At 48.1% G+C, this 11469-nt stretch overlaps 1 long non-coding RNA gene across 1 annotated transcript; it reads right to left on the bottom strand.

The window, feature by feature from the left end:
• Nucleotides 1–10121: 10121 nt before the first annotated feature.
• On the bottom strand, nt 10122–11306 carry LOC104651916 (uncharacterized). Its single transcript, XR_012514644.1, has 2 exons — nt 10936–11306; nt 10122–10212 (listed from the first exon to the last, which is right to left on the bottom strand). It is a non-coding gene; the product is annotated as an uncharacterized LOC104651916 (long non-coding RNA).
• Nucleotides 11307–11469: the final 163 nt, after the last annotated feature.

Below are 11469 nucleotides of genomic sequence, written 5' to 3'. Positions count from 1 at the left end.
CTACTCAGGAGGCTGAGGTGGGAGAATCACCTGAGCCTGGGGGTTCAAGGCAGCAGAGCCATGATCATGCCACTGCGCTGCAGCCTGGGCAATGGGAATGAGAACCTGTCTCAAAAAAAAAAAAAAAAAAAAAAAGAAGAAGAAGAGGAGGAAGAAGGAGAAGGAGGAAGAGGAAAAGGAAGAGAAGAATCAAGGTCTCACTATGTTGCTCAGGCTAATCTTGAACTCCTAGGCTCAAGTGATCTTCTGCCGGGTGTGGTGGCTCACGCCTGTAATCCCAGCACTTTGGGAGGCCGAGGTGGGTGGATCACAAGGTCAAGAGACTGAGACCATCCTGGTCAACATGATGAAACCCCGTCTCTACTAAAAACACAAAAATTAGCCGGGCATGGTGGCGCACGCCTGTAGTCCCAGCTACTCGGGAGGCTAAGGCAGAAGAATCGCTTGAACCCAGGAGGCGGAGGTTGTGGTGAGCCGAGATCAAGCCACTGCACTCCAGCCTGGGTAACGAGCGAAACTCTGTCTCAAAAAAAAAAAAGTGATTTTCTCACCTCAGCCTCCCAAAGTGTTGGGATACAGGCACAAAATACCATTCCCAGCTTTTACCAGTTTGTTTACAGGTGTTTTTTCTTTGTTTACAGGTGTTTGTTTACAGGTGTTTGGCCTGCAAGAACAAATGAATGTGACTTTTTTTTTGGGGGGGTGTGTTTCTGAGACAGGGTCTTGCTCTGTCATGCAGGCTGGAGTGCAGTGGTGTAATCACAGTTCACTGCAGCCTCAAACTCCCAGGCTCAAGCCATTCTCTCTCTTCAGTCTCCTGAGTAGTTGGGACTATAGGCATGTGCCACCATGCCTGGCTTTTGTTTTTTGTTTGTTTGTTTTTTTTTTTTGGTAGAGGCTGGGTCTTGCTGTGTTGTCTGGGCAGGTCTTGAACTCCTGGGATCAAGCCCTCCCCCTGCTGGCCTCCCAAAGCCCTGGGATTACAAGTGTGAGCCACACTGCCTAGCCAAGTATGCTTGTCTTGTTCACTATGGAATCCCTAGCATTTCTTAAAGGGCCTGGCGATGACAGATATTTAATAAGCATTTGTGGAGTAAGTAAATGAATAAAGGAATTCAGGATGAGGGAGATAATGTATAAGTATTCACAAATATCACGTTTTAACTAATAATAATTAAAATGTACCTATCGGCCGGGCGCGGTGGCTCAAGCCTGTAATCCCAGCACTTTGGGAGGCCGAGGCGGGTGGATCACAAGGTCAAGAGATCGAGACCATCCTGGTCAACATGGTGAAACCCCGTCTCTACTAAAAATACAAAAAAGTAGCTGGGCATGGTGGCACATGCCTGTAATCCAAGCTACTCAGGAGGCTGAGGCAGGAGAATTGCCTGAACCCAGGAGGCGGAGGTTGTGGTGAGCCGAGATCGCGCCATTGCACTCCAGCCTGGGTAACAAGAGCAAAACTCCGTCTCAAAAAAAAAAAAAAAAAAATGTACCTATCGATGATACCATATTGGCTGGGTGTGGTGGCTCATACCTGTAATCTCAGCACTTTGGGAGGCCAAGGCGGGCAGATCACTTGAGACCAGGAGTTCGAGACCCCCATGGCCAACATGGTGAAACCCTGATTCTATTCAAAAAATACAAAAATCAGCCAGCCATGGTGGCAAGTGCCTGTAGTCCCAGCTACTCAGGAGGCTGAGGCAGGAGAATCACTTGTACCCAGGAGGCAGAGGCTATAGTGAGCCAAAATCATGCCACTGTAGCCTGGGCAGCAGAGCGACTCCATCTCAAAAAAAAAAAAAAAAAAAAGGCACCATATTTTATGTGCTGTACAAACATTTATTGAGTGCTTAGTATGTACTATGTATTTTTCTAGCCACTGGGACACAGTAGTAGACAAAAGAAAATTTTTGCTCTCATGAAACTTATAATCAAGTGTTTGTGTGTGTGCATGAGTACATGTCTGTGCAAGACATAATATACAAATAAATGGGTAAAGTAGATATTATGTGAGTTGGGGATAAGTGCTGCAAAGAAAAACAGCAGAAATAGGGTATGGAATGTGAGGAGTCAGTCTGCCAGGGCAGAAAACCATTTTCATGAGTCCGCTGAGGAAAACTTTAACAAGGTAACATTTGAACAAAGAGCTGAAGGAAAGGAAGAAGCAGGCCCTGCAGATATTTGAGGAAGCATCTACTGACCCTCCCTATATGATGACTTAGAAGGCACATCTGAACCTTCCTTGCAGGCTATCAGTTATAACAGGGAACATAACTGACACCATTTTATACAGCAGGCAGGGAAAAGACCCAGTATTTGGGCATTTTATTTCTTTGGATTCCGGATCATCAGAAGTTATGTCAATGGTCATGGCTGGGTATGGTTTTTGTTTTTTTTTTTTGAGACAGGGTCTTATTCTGTCACCCAAGGTTGGAGTGCAGTGGTTCAATCTTGGCTCTCTGCAACCTCTGCTTCCCAGGTTCAAGCGATTCTCCTTCCTCAGCCTCCTGAGTAGCTGAGACTACAGGTGCTTGCCACCACACTTGGCTAATTTTTGCAGTTGTAGTAGAGATGGGGTTTCACCATATTGGCCAGGCTGGTCTCAAACTCCTGACCTCAGGTGATCCGCCTGCCTCAGCCTCCCAAAGTGCTGGGATTACAGGCATGAGCCACGGCACCCAGCGGGTATGTTATTTTTAAAAACAATGATTTGGTTATTTTGATGCCTTAATATTTCTGTGAGCTAGTCCATTTTTTTGGCTCATATTTACAAAGACTGCACCAAAAAGCCTCCAGGAGCATTTCTGTTTGGCATATGGTACCAACCATAAAAGACAAGCAGCCAAAAGGGTCAGAGGAAGACCTGGGAAAATAGAGGACTTAGGGAGCTGGCTGGCTCCATGGGGAAGGTGAGCAAGGAGTCAGTTACACAGGCTGGGGACAGGAAGGCACTGGAGGGCGTCAAGGGGATAGGGATGAGAGAAGGTTGGGGAATGAAGCTTAGGAACCACAAAGTTCTCATCACCCCCCACCTCTACCACTGTTGTTGCTATTCTTAAAATTTCTTGGCCAGGCGTGTTGGCTCACACCTGTAATCCCAGCACTTTGGGAGGCCGAGGAGGGCTATCACCTGAGGTCGGGAATACCTGACCAACATGGAGAAACCCTGTTTCTACTAAAAATACAAAATTAGCCAGGCGTGCTAACGCATGCCTATAATCCCAGCTACCCGGGAGGCTGAGGCAGGAGAATTGCTTGAACCCGGGAGGCAGAGGTCGTGGTGAGCCAGGATCATACCATTGCATTCCAGCCTGGGCAACAAGAGTGAAACTCCATTTCAAAAACAAAAACAGCCGGGTGCGGTGGCTCAAGCCTGTAATCCCAGCACTTTGGGAGGCCGAGGCGGGTGGATCACGAGGTCAAGAGATCAAGACCATCCTGGTCAACATGGTGAAACCCCGTCTCTACTAAAAATACAAAAAAACTAGCTGGGCATGATGGCACGTGCCTGTAATCCCAGCTACTCAGGAGGCTGAGGCAGGAGAATTGTCTGAACCCAGGAGGAGGAGGTTGCGGTGAGCCGAGATAGTGCCATTGCACTCCAGCCTGGGTAACAAGAGCAAAACTCCATCTCAAAAAAAAAAATAAATAAATAAATAAATAATAAAAAAAAAAGAGCCGGGCGCGGTGGCTCAAGCCTGTAACCCCAGCACTTTGGGAGGCCGAGGCGGGTGGATCACGAGGTCGAGAGATCAAGACCATCCTGGTCAACATAGTGAAACCCCGTCTCTACTAAAAATACAAAAAACTAGGTGGGCGTGGTGGCGTGTGCCTGTAATCCCAGCTACTTAGGAGGCTGAGGCAGGAGAATTGCTTGAGCCCAGGAGGCGGAGGTTGCGGTGAGCCGAGATCGCGCCATTGCACTCCAGCCTGGGTAACAAGAGCGAAACTCCGTCTCAAAAATCAAAACAAAACAAAACAAAACAAAACAAAACAAAAAACAAAACAATTTCTTCACATATATTTTTTTTTTGAAATGGAGTCTCACTCTATTGCCCAGGTTGGAGTGCAGTAGCGTGATCTTGGCTCTCTGCAACCTCTGCATCCCAGGTTCAAGCAATTTTGCCTCAGCCTCCCAAGTAGCTGGGATTACAGGCGCACGCCACCACACCTGGCTAATTTTTGTATTTTTAGTAGAGAAAGAGTTTCACCATGTTGGCCAGGCTGGTCTCCAACTCCCAACCTTAAGTAATCTGCCCACCTTGGCCTTCCAAAGTGCTGGGATTATGGGTGTGAGCCACCATGCCCAGTGTATAAAATCTCTTTACATCTTTTTTTAAAAAAAATAGGCCAGGTGAAAGCTATGTGTGCCCAGTGTTGGGACAGTGTCTTCCACAGAGCATGGCCCTAAGAGGACTTTCCAGTTTAAGGCTGGCAGCACATGGGAAGCACGCATGTACAGCAGCAGACTCAGCAGGAAAACCTCCCCAGCAGGAGGAAGCAAAGTTGGGTTCAAAAAGAATGCAGCCTTCATGTTTCTCTGCCCTCTGCTCCCTTTGGGGTAGGCCCAGTAGGGCAGGGAGGTGGGCTATGCACATCCCTAACCAGCTGGAAACTGTGAAGTAGTACACTCAGAATTGGTTCCTGCCCTTTGGTGTCCCAGGAGGCAGGCGATTCAAACGAGGTTCTCATCTGGGCCTTGGTATAACTTAAAGGGGAGACCATTTTGTTTCCTCTGACTCACGCTCCTGTTGCCACATTTCTGTGCTGTCTGTCCTAGGATTTCAGCATCTGTTCTTATGTGACAAGAAGAAACAGCTCCCTTGGGTACCAGCCTCTCTCTATCCTTCCTGCTTAATGTCAAGAGGGGGAGGTGTGTGTGGAATATGAGGCGTGGAAGTGTGTGCTGGTGGCATCCTCTAGAGAGAAAACTAAAACTTCCATGTTCCGTCTGTAGGATAGGTTTCTAGTAGACCATTCTAAGGACAGCTCTCATTTCTTCATTGCCTTTGGCTTTCTCTGAGCTAAAGTTGTAAGGTGGGTGGAGAGAGGATTGGCCAAGACAGGGCCTTACACTCAGCTCTTCTCCCAGGTACTAATGGCTTTAGGCAAATGGTCTGATTTTTCTTCTAAAGTCTTTTTTTTTGAAAGAGTCTCACTCTGTTGCCCAGGCTGGAGTGTACTGGCATGATCTTAGCTCACTGCAACCTCCGCCTCTCAGGTTCAAGCGATTCTTCTGCCTCAGCCTCCTAAGTAGCTGGGATTACAGGAGCACACCACCATGCCTGGCTAATTTTTGTATTTTTAGTAGAGACAGGCTTTCACCATGCGGTCAGGCTGGTCTCGAACTCCCAACCTTGTCATCCGCCTGCCTCAGCCTCCTAAAGTGCTGAGATTACAGGAGTGAGCCACCATGCCCAGCCTTTGATCTGATTTTTAAGATTTGTGACTATGTTCATTGTTATCTTCATTTAGCTTGGTATGGCCCAACTAGTAAGAGACAGAGCCAGATTTTCGAATGCAGCTATGAGTCCAAAACACCCACTCTTCCTCCTCATAATGGCAGCTCCTTGATTGTGACATGTCACATAGAGCTAATGCAAAGAACATTACCTTGTGTTGTTTCAGACAACATAGCAAGACATACAGGAGAGTTGAACTCAGCTTCAAAAAATGCTACATTCGGCCGGGCGCGGTGGCTCAAGCCTGTAATCCCAGCACTTTGGGAGGCCGAGGCGGGTGGATCACAAGGTCAAGAGATCGAGACTATCCTGGTCAACATGGTGAAACCCCGTCTCTACTAAAAATACAAAAAAGTAGCTGGGCATGGTGGCATATGCCTGTAATCCAAGCTACTCAGAAGGCTGAGGCAGGAGAATTGCCTGAACCCAGGAGGCGGAGGTTGCGGTGAGCCGAGATCACGCCATTGCACTCCAGCCTGGGTAACAAGAGCGAAACTCCGTCTCAAAAAAAAAAAAAAAAAAAAAAGCTACACTCAGACACTAATGAACAATGAGGCATTTTCATTGTAAAGGTGAAGAAAGAACATTTTAGGATTGAGAAAGAACACATTCTTTTTTTTTTTTTTTTTGAGACGGAGTTTCGCTCTTGTTGCCCAGGCTGGAGTGCAATGGCACGATCTCGGCTCACCGCAACCTCTGCCTCCTGGGTTCAGGCAATTCTCCTGCCTCAGCCTCCTGAGTAGCTGGGATTACAGGCACGCGCCACCATGCCCAGCTAATTTTTTGTATTTTTAGTAGAGACGGGGTTTCACCATGTTGACCAGGATGGTCTCGATCTCTCGACCTCGTGATCTGCCTGCCTCGGCCTCCCAAAGTGCTGGGATTACAGGCTTGAGCCACCGCGCCCGGCCGAGAAAGAACACATTCTAAAAGTCAGATGGGTCAGGTGCAGTGGCTCAGGTCTGTAATCTCTGAACTTTGGGAGGCTGAGGTGGGCAGATCACTTGAGGTCAGGAGTTCAAGACCAGCCTTGGCTAACATAGTAAAACCCTGTCTCTATGAAAAATACAAAAATTAGCTAGGTGTGGTGGTGCTCGCCTGCAATACCAGCTTCTCAGGAGGCTGAAGCAGGAGAATTGCTTGAACTCGAGGCAGAAGTTGCAGTGCGCTGATATGGCACAACTGTACTCCAGCCTGGGCCACAGGGAGAGACAACATCTCAAAAAAAAAAAAAAAAGGGCCGCCGGGCGCGGTGGCTCAAGCCTGTAATCCCAGCACTTTGGGAGGCCGAGGCGGGCGGATCACAAGGTCAAGAGATCGAGACCATCCCGGTCAACATGGTGAAACCCCGTCTCTACTAAAAATACAAAAAAATTAGCTGGGCATGGTGGCGCGTGCCTGTAATCCCAGCTACTCAGGAGGCTGAGGCAGGAGAATTGCCTGAACCCAGGAGGCGGAGGTTGCGGTGAGCCAAGATCGCGCCATTGCACTCCAGCCTGGGTAACAAGAGCTAAACTCCATCTCAAAAAAAAAAAAAAAAAAGTCAGATGGTCATTCTAGTTTGTGTTCCTGTATTACCACAGTCTTTTTTTTTTTTTTTTTTTGAGATGGAGTTTCGTTCTTGTTACCCAGGCTGGAGTGCAATGGCGCGATCTTGGCTCACCGCAACCTCCGCCTCCTGGGTTCAGGCAATTCTCCTGCCTCAGCCTCCTGAGTAGCTGGGATTACAGGCACGCGCCACCATGCCCAGCTAATTTTTTTGTATTTTTAGTAGAGACGGGGTTTCACCATGTTGACCGGGATGGTCTCGATCTCTTGACCTTGTGATCCGCCCGCCTCGGCCTCCCAAAGTGCTGGGATTACAGGCTTGAGCCACCGCGCCCGGCGGCCCTTTTTTTTTTTTTTTTTTTTTTAACCCCAAACGTGGATTCTTACTCCAAGCTAGTGATTCTCTACTCTGGCTGCACATAAGAATCACCTGAGAAGCTTTTACAAAATACAGATGCCTAATTCTGCTCTGGGTGGCTGTTTTAATTGGTGTGGGGTGGGACCTGGGCATTGGTATTTTTTACAAGCTCCCTGCCTGAGTGATTCTAATGTGCAGCTGGGATTGAAAAGCAATCTTCTAAGACAATGTGGTAGTGGTGCATAGGAAAGAGGCTGGCTTGTAGAAGAGCTTTACCTTTTTTGGTGGTTTCATGGCTACAAGCTTGCTAATGATGTTTACCACGTAAGAGAGGGGGCCAGATCTCTGGATTAACCCCAAGACTAATGAATTTTTTTTTTTTTTTTTTTTTTTTTTTTTTTTTTTTGCAAAACATGCTAACATTTAGTATGGACATGATGTAATCCTAGAATCTCAGGATTGTAAGGAAATCTCAGGCAATCATCTATCTAATCTATTCCCCTGGATTAGATGAGTTTGGAGAGTAAGAAATACTTATATAGATTAGCAACACTTAAAGACATATTTTTCTTTTCTTTTCTTTTTTTTTTTTTGAGACAGGGTCTCACTCTGTTGCCCACACTGGAGTGTAGTGGCGTGATCATAGCTCACTGCAGCCTCAACCTCCCCAGGCTCAGGTGACCTTCCCACCTCAGCCTCTCCAGTAGCTAGTACAGGCATGAACCACCATGCCTGGATTTTTTATTTTCAAAATTATGGAGATGGGTTTTCCCCATGTTGCCCATGCTGGTCTCAAACTCCTGGCTCAAGTGATCTGCCCACCTGGGCCTCCCATAGTGCTGGGATTACAGGTGTGAGGCACTGTGCCTTGCCTTAGAGACATTTTTAGAGGAAAGATAATGGGGAACCAGAATGGCAGAAAGACTGGGTTTCCCTTTAAGGGAAAAAAGCAATTTCACTGTTCCAGAAGAAATGGAAGCCCCAGCCAGCCTGCCCTCCCACAGCCCCTTCTCTGAGGATTCCTGGCATGTGTCATCCTCCAGGAATGACTGTGGGATGGATTTGCCTGTTGGTGGCAGCAGCAGCTTTTCCTACAGGGGAAGCTGGGTCGGTCGACACGGCTATTCCCAGGGTGGGGATTTCCGTGTATGTTTTATTGTTAGCTGGCCCCAAATCCCTGTGCATTAGACCTAACTCTCTTTTTGGCTTCCACTGCCTTCTCCTCTCTCCTACACAGCCTATAGTCGCAGGGGCAAGGCCTAGTTTTACAATGGCTGCCAGCCTTTCCCTTAGGGAGCCCTGCGCATGCGCTCACTTTTTCCAGTGGTCTCAGTCTGATTTAATGGATATACCGGGACTGATGACACATCAGCATGAGATTCTTCTTTTGCTTCTTGGGTAATTGTCCTATTAACAGCTGTCCCAGGCAACAGGAGGGGGACAGTGTGGGGGGAAAGGAGAGGGGTGGCTTCCTGGGTGAAGAAGGACACACCCTGGGTTTTACAAGGTTAATCAGTAGGTTCTGAGAAGCTTGCACCTGCTCAGACTTGATCTTGAACTCTAGACAGAATGGAAGACATTCCATGGAGTATCAAATATCCTGGGCGCCCACACTCTGCCAGGCCTAGACCTACTGTTGCAATTGAGTTTGTCTCTATACCTTTACTCTCTTCGGCCCTTGCAACTCTTTCCCTTTTTCTGCCCACCTTTGTGAAATGGCTATGCAGGAAACTCCACATAAATAAATGATTGCCCAGTTTTAGTTTGAATTGTGTTAGGGCTGAAAACGGTTCTGCATTTGTTGTGTCAAAAAAAAAAAACAAAACCACTCACCTTCTCAAAATCATCTTGTATTTAAACACTGTACTTTAGTTGAGACTTTGTATTTTTGAACTGTTTTGATTTTTTTGAGGCAGGACCTCACTGTTGCCAAGGCTGGCACCATCATAGCTCACTGCAGCCTCAACCTCCCCGCTCCGCCTCCTGAGTAGTTGGGACTATAGATGTGTGCCACCAGGCCCGGCTTGTTTTTGTAGAGATGGGGATCTCACTATGCTGCCCAGGCTGGTCTCCCAGGTTCACACAATCCTCCCCCCTCCGTCTCCCAAGGTGCCACTGTGAGCTACTGAGCCCAGCCCAGTTCTATGGTTTTACAGTTATTTCTCAACCTTCTTGATTTTTAGAGTTGATGGCCACACCTAAATTTCTCCTCCTTTATTACACAATACCCGTCTTTATCTTCATTGTCTAATTCAGGGACTGAATGCTCTATTTTATTGGTGACATGCCATATCCTTCAAAACTATACATCCTCCAAGGTGTGGTTAATTTCTGCTTTTTTTTTTTTTTTTTTTTGAGACGGAGTTTCGCTCTTGTTACCCAGGCTGGAGTGCAATGGCGCGATCTCGGCTCACCGCAACCTCCGCCTCCTGGGTTCAGGCAATTCTCCTGCCTCAGCCTCCTGAGTAGCTGGGATTATAGGCACGCGCCACCATGCCCAGCTAATTTTTTGTATTTTTAGTAGAGACGGGGTTTCACCATGTTGACCAGGTTGGTCTCGATCTCTCGACCTTGTGATCCACCCGCCTCGGCCTCCCAAAGTGCTGGGATTACAGGCTTGAGCCACCGCGCCCGGCTAATTTCTGCTTTTAACAGGAATATCACAGGCCTGCCTGCTTGAGTTTCAAGTACTCAGTATTTGAGTGTCTACTAAGTTGTAACAGTTAACGCACAAAGTTCTAGTCCTCAAGTCATTAATACTCAAGTATTTATTGGGAGACAGGTGTCCAGCAGTCCCTGCTAAGTGGGAAGATCACTTGAGTCCGGGAGTTCGAGTCCAGTCTGGAATAGATAAGACATGTTCTCTGAGTTAGTCTTTGAAACGGTAAACTAGCTCCGAAGTTTTTTAAGAATTCCATGAGTAGTTGCTGGTGTATGTTTATACACAGTGAAAGTACTTAATCTGTAAACTGCCCCAAAGGAAGCCTCCTAACTCTGCAAGCACAAAATGGGCTCGATCATTTACTGGGTTATCAGTTGGCCTTGTCCTTATTCAGGGACTGACTGACCCATAAATTATGGGGTCTTCCAAGAAGACAGAACTTGAGTTGACACCTCTTTGTCCCCCAGCTGGGAGCAAAGCATTGCAAACGCTAACCCAATGATTCCCTAAATGGGGTCTTCGCATCAGCTGCGTTAAAATCACCCCAGCAGGCGGGTATTGGGCCGCCACTCCAGGGTCACAAAATCAGACTCTCTAGTGGGGCCTCGGAATTCCTAAGTTTAGAAGCTCCCCAAGTGATGCTGGGAATAACCTAACGTTTGAGAGTCACAAACGTGTTTTGAAAATATAACCAGATGGGACTGGAGAAAGTGGAAACTGAGAAACGTCCCTTAAAAAGCAAGACTAAGTTCCGTGGGATTAGATGAGTTTGGAGGTGGGCCAAGCGAGGGGGGCTCTTTGGAGTGTTTCCATCGCCGTCACCCCACATCTCTCACACCACCAACGTCCCACCACCCTCATGGCAATCGTCCGCAGGACTGTTCCCGCGAAGGTACCCTTGCCTGAGCCATGAGGCGCAACCGTCCCTCACTCCTGAGGTGGCTTCTCCAGGTTCGCCCCGAGAGGAAGTTTGGTTTCCGCCGCCAGCACCCAAGATGGCGGATCGAGCGTCGCAACCCCAAGAACCACATGCTTCGTGCCTCGCCTTAGCTCTCTAGGGTCTCACTGGACTTTTGCAAGTCACTGTGGGAACCCTCAAGAGGGGAGTTCCGCACATCGACAGCGATACAACCTCCCATTCCTTGCCCTAGGGCCTCATTGCCCGGCCACAGAAAGCTCTGGAAGCGCCCAGTCTGGGCACTTCACCAGATGCCCAGCCCGCTAACACCAACCGCCGCGAACGCGCGGCCGAGGGGTCCAGAATGCCAGACAGTAGGGCCTTCGCCCTACTCATTGGTGGGTCCACGCCGCGGGGCGGGCTTAGGCACCCATTGGGCCTGAAATTATGTCAGTCTTGGGAAATCGGGCCCGGAGATGAGGAGGTACACTCAGCTATTGGGCTCTCTCTCCTGCCAATCAGAAGGACATCCGGCGAC

The sequence above is a fragment of the Saimiri boliviensis genome, chromosome 17 (assembly GCF_048565385.1).
Source record: "Saimiri boliviensis isolate mSaiBol1 chromosome 17, mSaiBol1.pri, whole genome shotgun sequence".
NCBI classification, from domain to species: domain Eukaryota; kingdom Metazoa; phylum Chordata; class Mammalia; order Primates; family Cebidae; genus Saimiri; species Saimiri boliviensis.
The sequence above is the reverse complement of the archived record's forward strand: the minus strand, read 5'-3'. Positions and strand labels throughout refer to the sequence as shown.